This window comes from Neltuma alba, unplaced genomic scaffold (assembly GCF_004799145.2).
Source record: "Neltuma alba isolate B1F8T4 unplaced genomic scaffold, ASM479914v2 tig00010802_pilon, whole genome shotgun sequence".
NCBI lineage: Eukaryota > Viridiplantae > Streptophyta > Magnoliopsida > Fabales > Fabaceae > Neltuma > Neltuma alba.
This window is the reverse complement of record NW_021635616.1, coordinates 705,875-713,996: the sequence shown is the minus strand read 5'-3', so window position 1 is coordinate 713,996 and position 8,122 is coordinate 705,875. Positions and strand designations below refer to the sequence as shown.

The window sequence follows — 8,122 nt, the reverse complement described above, 5'->3', positions numbered from 1 at the left end:
ATCCATAGTACCCTTTATAAGAAAGGTAAGTCAATCATCACAACAGGGATTGTCTAAAATAACTCCAAAGGATGATACCTCTTTGATAATAGTAGCAAACTTCTGTGCCACATCATTAATGTAGAAGTGATTTGAAGCAACATACGGTGCAGCAGCTGCATTGCATTTGTTTGATTCGTTTGATGGTGAAAGGCCTTCTTCATTGCAGCAACTACATCTGCATGCACATCTGGCTGATATTCAAGAAGGCACGTGTTTGATTTGAATGATAAGGATCCGTAGAACTCGGTAGGGCGCATTAGATGTGCTCAAAAATTCAGGCCGAACCGATGGACTGAACTTAGTATATCCTCATCTGTAAAAATTGATGGAAAAAATTTTAAAGGACCAGTTAAAAAAACAAAAGAACTTACTTTTTGATACCCAAAAAAATCCCAAGAGTATGTATTTTGAGATAATAATAGCCTTGATACATACAAATTTCTGACACCGGTTGTAGCGATGACCGCAAAAGATAATGGGAAGAACACCATTCCTGTTCAAGCTCAGGCATGAGGTCATTCAGGAGTGTGGCCGGATTACCTCATCATTCTTTGGAACTCGCATCAAATGGTTGACATTAATGCATCCTGCAAATGAGAGAAAAAGTTTACAATCAAATCCACATGAACTTTTAAAGTTAAAGCATTATGACAGAAGCATAAAACTTGGCTGCTAGAAGCTGTTTGGAGGGTGTGTGCCCAGAAAGAGCCGTATGCGAATAGCCCTCTAAATCAGGGAGAAAATTATTTGCGCATGCTGAATTACTAATGCTAACATATTTGGAATTTATAAGCATAATCAACAGAGAATGTACCTTGAAAACATGCTGCCAAAACTGAAAAGCACAGAAGTTACCCAAGAATTCTCTCTCCTTTCGACCATTAAGATGGTCTTTTCACATAGAAGCATTCATGTACTTGGCGAACTGATGAAATTAAAAATATTCAATCAGAGGATGAGTAAAGGCTGGTAGACATAGACAAGCAATCAGGTGCATTAAAAAATTATGAAGTTGATTCAACTGATAGATATTACCAAAGCTTCCTCTCCAAATGGATGAAGAATGGGTAGAGGTTGCATATCCATCATCATTAACCCAGCAAGATGCCTTCACGCAACATCCCTATTTCTCCAAACTTAAGCACTAGAACAAAGCTCAAAAGACAATGGAAAACTAGCATTAACCGTCCATAGAATGTAGGCTCATAACGGCCCCTAGGTGTCTTTCTCAGTGCATGCATCCGAACAAGCAAATCCAAGCCATCTTCAACAACTTGAGGATCTGGGGAATCCAGAGCTTTTCGTAACAATACTGAAATGAAATCCATCAGTCAGGACAATTTGCTAGAGCAAAGACTAAACAAGCTCATTATAATTACACTTTATTATCTCAATATTCACAAGCTCCTTCTCATTGTGAGGAAAATAAGTAAGAAACCCAATGCTATATCTCATATGCACCAGTCAACATTAGGTCAAATCAAAACTGGCTTTAGACACTGACAAATTGCAAGTGATGCTTCTTCTAAAGCAAGCGGATGTCAATCCAACAATACTGCCTCTTCAGGATAAATCATTACTGTGCATAATTGTGAAAAGAGATCAAATTTACACAATTTTCATTGGAAATCCGGGTCATATATACTTACCCTTGGGGTCATTTATAGCTTTAGACTCAGCACAGCAGATCAAAAGGACTTGAAGCCTCAAGGATAATTTCAGAATAGCAGGAATGTTCATGATCTTCAAGCCCATTGAAAAAGGCCCAGTAACCAACCTATAACCTTTGCCATCACAAGTTCGACCAGTTCTTCCTTGCGCTGATCAGCCTACAAGATGCCATAAAATTAAGAATAATGAAATAATAAATCAAGTCACCGTAGAGCATTAAGATTATATTTACCTGAGACTTTGAAACCCAAACAAGCTCTGTAGCTTCCTTTTTAGACACTTATTCCAATAGACTTGTAAGGATCGGCATGAGTCATGACAAAGCCACTTTAGGTATCGTCACGGATGATTCAGCAATGTTGGTGGCCCAAATTACCTAACCAAATAATCTTTTATCAGATAGCATCAAAAGCATAGATCATGAATATTTGTGTTTTACAAGATTACAAGAAAATCACTCAGTAAAAATTCCCTAGCTGCCAGAAATTATCAGGGCAGGAGGATATCATTTCAACTACTTCTGACAATGTGAATAGCTGTTTAAACATCCGCAAACTTGCTGAGACAAAGAGAGACAAATGAGAAACCCCATTGTGGAAGAATTACATCAATAGAAATCAAGTAATCACCTGTTGCCTATAAATGTGTGTAAGCCAAATTACACAAGACAACTTATATTGGATCCTTTTGGGAAGTTGAACCAATGGTTATGACATATAGCTCATGATATAGAGTTTACCACCTGTATAGCATCCCACTTGCAAAATCTTAATTTCAATTACCATATAGAATTTATTATCTGTTTATATCAAGTCATGGTGCTCTAATCAATAATAACTTCCACTACACAGTTAATAACACTAAGCTATGATGATATCCCTCTTAGTTTGAGAAAAAGCCTATGAACGACACCACAATTGGCTAAATTAAAAACAAGTACCTTTCGATGAGATCTTGAAATCTTCATAGCCATTAGAGCTTGTTCAGTATCAATGCTACTATGTAAGATATGAACTTTGAAGGTTGACTTAAGAGGTGTCATTAGGCGATATTGCTGCTCCAGTGAATAGTATGTTGGAAGGAAAACCAGGATGCTTTTCTCAATATCTGGCTCATTCTCATGGATATGCAACACCAAATCATGAATAAGTTTGTGCAGTTCAGAGCCAATGTTAGCACTGGCCGTGGAAGGATCCGGACCAGGACGTACAGACTGCATCAATTCAGAGCTTACCCCAAGAGAGTTAGCTACCTGCAATAAAAATGTTAACACTATTGTCACAGATATCCTATTCATGAAACACGAGTCAGAAAGACAATGACCAAATGTGCATCAGCAGAGAGCAGCCACATCTTGCATAGTGATTTAGGACAAGGAAAACCTTATTTTTCTTAACAAGCACATAGAATTAGGCAATTCCAATTACTTTTGTCGGAAATTTTTTATCTAGATATGGTCATCACTCTCCAGCTTCTTCTGAGAACAAGCCATAAGTATTCTAATTTCATTTGTGTTCATATTCCTCCATTTAAACCTACTTCCACCTTAAGCTTCAGATGCCAAAAGTTTCAGGTGCTTAAAAGTTTTTCTCATTTAATATACCATTGATTATATACTCAGGCGTGATGCAGTTATAAGCAGAATGTCCATCATTGATGTAGTAACTCAGATTTTAGTAATGCAGGTAATTTTAGCAAAGAGGACTGGGCTTTCACAAGCAGGATATAAGAAATCAAATGAATCCAGAAAGCTTAAAGTCTTCACTTTTTCGGTCCATAATTATTGCCACAATTCCCACAAACTTAAACCCATTATAACGGTCTACGTTAAATAAGATATGCCAAACGTAGATTACTCAAGCTAGGAATGTGGTTCTATTCTAATGGAATCCACATGCTTGCCTGCTCAAGGTATGTGACACCGCACTGGAAAACAGTTCTCTGATTGGAGGTAGGGATTGCAAGAACTTCAACTCGGTCACCTCTACCAAGGTCCCTAAAGTACTCCTTGTATCTTGAAATATCTGCAGTTGCTGACATCAAAACAACGCTGAAAATTTTGAGGATATAATATATTAGATCCTTGTGCCAATTATTTTGAATTGAATGGGACATGAAAACGAGGGGGAAAAAAATGCTTCTAATCAAGTCCAGGGAGGCAGTTTGGGTTGCTATCATTTTATCAAGTGCATTTGTAGACCAGACTGCCAATGAGAATCATGCGATTAGGTAGTAAAGATATCCATCAATGGGGTTTTTATCTGCAGACTCAAAACATTACCACTCCCTTCCCCCGCCTCATCTTTAAAGCCAATTCAGCCTTACAAATAAACCTCAAGGTCTCGAGACTTAACATTATTAAACACGGAACTGAATCTTAGACATGAAAATCAGCATAGTTCCTCTATGTTACTTAATGAGATTTGAGTCTTCAACACTGAATTATTGACTTCAAGTTAGTAATTAAAAAAAAAAAAAAAGCCCACGGAACAAAACCGTTAAACTTAATGTTTACCTCAGATCTTTGTTTTTTAATAAAAAACTGCTTCACACAGACGAGAACGAGATCAGACTCTACAGATCTTTCATGCACTTCATCGAGAATATAGCCTTGTACTTTAGTGCAGTCAAGCCCTTCTCTCGTAGTTCCTCTAGCAACACTCCGGCAGTTTTAAATACAATCTTTGACCTGAAGTAATGCACATGGAAACATAGGCGCACAACGTTTAAATGCAACCAAAACAATATAATTATAGGAATTTTCATTTAAATTTAAAATGTGTGTGTGTGTATGAGAACCGCATCTCTTCAACAAAGTGGTATTCCGGTGAAAATGTGAGAGTTTTGTTACATCATATGATTCAAAATATTTTTGTAAGAAGAAGCGTAAATGTCAGCATGATATATAGGTAATTAGATCGTTTTATACTTTCAAATGCATCAACAGAAATTACAACAACCGTATGGGTAATAAGACTATTGGCGCGTCCTTTTCGGACAAATATTGCCATCGACAAAATTAGAAAATCCTTTGTCATCGTGCCTAACAAAGTCGTGATTTCAAACAAATCATTTCAAGGCTTCGCAACCAGAAAAAGCACAAGCAAATGATTGAACGGCAATCACATTCAACAAAAAATTGAAAGCGTAAAACCCCGAAGGAAGCTGGTTTACTAACTATGCATGTGGATTACCTCTCTGATAAGTTCCTTGAATGTCCAATGTGATATCCAACTTCTTCTCCCAAGACACAATTACGAGCTTTTGCAACCATTTTAGCAACAGTGACAACTGCGAATCTCCTGGGCTGCGTACATAGGATGGGTGCCATGTTTTCTTCCAAAAGAAACTGCGGAACTTGTGAACTTTTCCCTAAGGAGGAAATAAAGTGGCAGTATCAACGACATGAAAAGGATATACAACTACTATTAAGTAGAATATATTCATTTTAATCGAAGTCTTTTGAATCGGTACTTCTTGCTGAAACTAATCCCCGCAATTTCAACATGAAAATCGAAATATCAAATAAATTAAGACCTAGGTGTGCGCAAGAGGAACAAATGACCAAGATGCTTTCACTAGCGCGGAAGAATGCGACTTTATTTTATCAGGAAGGACGATCGCACAGATAAAACGTCCAAGACGTGACATTAAAAAGCACACATGCATTGACAAACAAGAATGCTGCAAGAGGAGGAATGCAGGCATTATTTTTCCTTGACATGCTAAGGTAGAAAACGAAGATAGCAGCTTCCCCTTTCATGTTCGACTCAACCAAAAACAAAAAGCATCCAAATGAAAATTAATCAGGTTGGCACCGAGAGTTTCTCCGATATAATGAGCACAGTTAAACCGAAACGTAATGGAGCAAGAGAAAACTAAATGCCTCGCGCAAGTGAACTCGCGTAAAAACATACCGCAGCCAGTCTCCCCAACGATGAGGGTGACGCGATTTTCCTGAATCTTCTCGACAATCTTCGTTCTGAGGGACATTATGGGAAGAGAGAAGAACGGGGAAGAGTAAGAAGAACCGCAAGAAGATGTTGGAGACGACGGAGATGACGCCATTGTAAAAAGGTCTCGCCTTCACACGACGGAAGCTTTATCGGTGGTGCGGAGCAGAAAGAAAAGGTGGGAATGCTTGCTTTCTTTTCTGAGAATGGCCAATAGCTCTACGGTTGTTAAAGACGAGGGAGGGGAATGAAGCAGAGGCTCCCGCGCGTCAGGACTAAGGAGTAAAGACCGCCATTTCACTGCATGAGCAATAATAGGAAAAGATCGAGTGTAGATGAGCTCAGCAGTGCTGCGACTAGATTGACCACGGTCAAAAGTATTAAAATTGATGTTGACCGTGTGTTTGCAAAAGAATGAAATCACAGAGCTGCTAGAAAAGTGAATAGCCTGGCGCAGGTGCATGTGATCCCTCTCCTCGATCCTTCGCTAGCACGTTGTTGCTTTTAGCTCGTCCTTAGCTAGCACGTTACTCGGCGAGGAAGGACTAAGGAGAGTTCGTGGTTCTGCCCTCGCAGTCTCCGCAAGTCTCAATGTCTCATTGGTCGAGTCCGCAAGTTTTACTGTTTTAGACACTGCCCGGACAATTAAAAAGGGTCAACAAGAAATACCACTTTCAAGGGTCATGCTCCCCTGTGAATGATAGTAATTTATACAAGTTCTGATGTTTAATACGATAACTAGTTGATTAATTTAAATATATTAAAAAAATTAGTTATATTAGTTATTTGTAATAAATAGGTATTGTTTTTTAAAATATTTTTACTAAACAAATATATTGGGTAGAATTATTATTGTTATGATGACTGTCTTAAAAAAATAAATAAATATTAGAAACAATATGGACTGACCAAAACTACTATTATTATTAGGACAAAAATAAAAACCAAACAAACTTCTGTATTAAAAACCATAAGTAGTACCCATTATATTGGCTGTTTAATGATTGATAATAGTACGGTAGTCAATAGTCACTCGATGTGTCAAACTAATCAAATTAAGATGTCAATGTCTTTCACGAGCTAGTTGATTTAGATGCTCGATTGATTGATGTCATAGAATAGCAGTATTACGGTGATCAAATAACGAGTTAAGTATTACACAGGCTTCCCAAATTTACGATTGACCCTCAGACCTACCTCTGTTCTATTAGTTTCATGTCTCTGGTCTTCTTCTCTCAAAACTTAGTTTTTCATGATCCTTTTTTCACAGGTGATTTATATCAGGTAAAGCCGAAAGGGAACCTCACAAGGAGCTCATAAGGTGAATCTTCTCAGGCCGCGTGTCATTGTGGTTTCTTGCTTCCTCATGCTGGCGAGAATGTCGAGTATTAAATACATTTTTTGAACTCGTTTGCAGAGGACATGAAAAATGTTGTAACATATATATTGTTATGACTTTTAAATTATCTAGATAGTTGTTATACATGGCTGGGAGTGCAATGGACTGACTAGTTGCACCCATTATTTATTCTGTTTATTGTTCACATTAACATGCGTTATTTTGCAGAATAAATTTTCCACTAAGTATTTTAATTTAAATATTTTTGTGCATGTTACTCATTCATCATCAATGTGTCAACGTGTGATCACCAGTAAAAATACAAGACATGTATAGAAATTTTACTGAATCCAACTTGTGCGAACGTGTGATTAACACTAGGTAACGCAAGGTAAGTGGTTCTCGTTATATTAACTGGGGATGTACAAGAACCCTGGGTTTGCAGCCTGATGCGAGATGAGTCTTGGGGTGCATTTTCAGCCAATGACATATCCCGTCCCCGAATTCATCAGTTTTACCCCTCATTCTATCTTAGCCGGCCGAAGCCTTTTTTGCGCCTTGACTAGGATACTTAGCCTAAACATCTCTCATGCTGATATGGTTTTTAACATGAAAGATTATTACGAGGTGCTGTGAAAGGATGTAATTATCAAAATATCTCAATAATAATTGAGCAGCAGATAATATAAATTTATTATCATTTTTTACATTGTAGCTATTATGAAAACCTTTTGATGGTCACATTTTTTTTATGATACGGTAATTATCAATATCATTCTAAATATAAGAGTCACTTAATCATTGAAAAGGAATATGGTTCATTTTATAAATTTTAATTTGAATCTATCTCAATATTTATTTATTTTTAAAATTTTTTTACTCATTTGTTTGTTCTTTCTCATTAGCCACACCTTTTTTCATTGATTTTTCGGTATATTCTCTTTCATTTTTTAATTATTAGAGTATATTTCTGACCTATTTGCTATTTTTATTTAAGATTTTATATTTAGAAATAAATCCAAAGTTAAAATAGCTAAATTATGAATGCTTAAAAAAAAAAAAAATCCGCCCATCCCCTTCGCTAACGCCCGATCGGGTCATCCTTCCCCCAGACCTC

At 37.1% G+C, this 8,122-nt stretch overlaps 1 pseudogene; it reads right to left on the bottom strand.

The window, feature by feature from the left end:
* Positions 1–605: 605 nt before the first annotated feature.
* On the bottom strand, positions 606–5,844 carry LOC114759236 (DExH-box ATP-dependent RNA helicase DExH8-like; annotated as a pseudogene).
* Between the last annotated feature and the right edge of the window lie 2,278 nt (positions 5,845–8,122).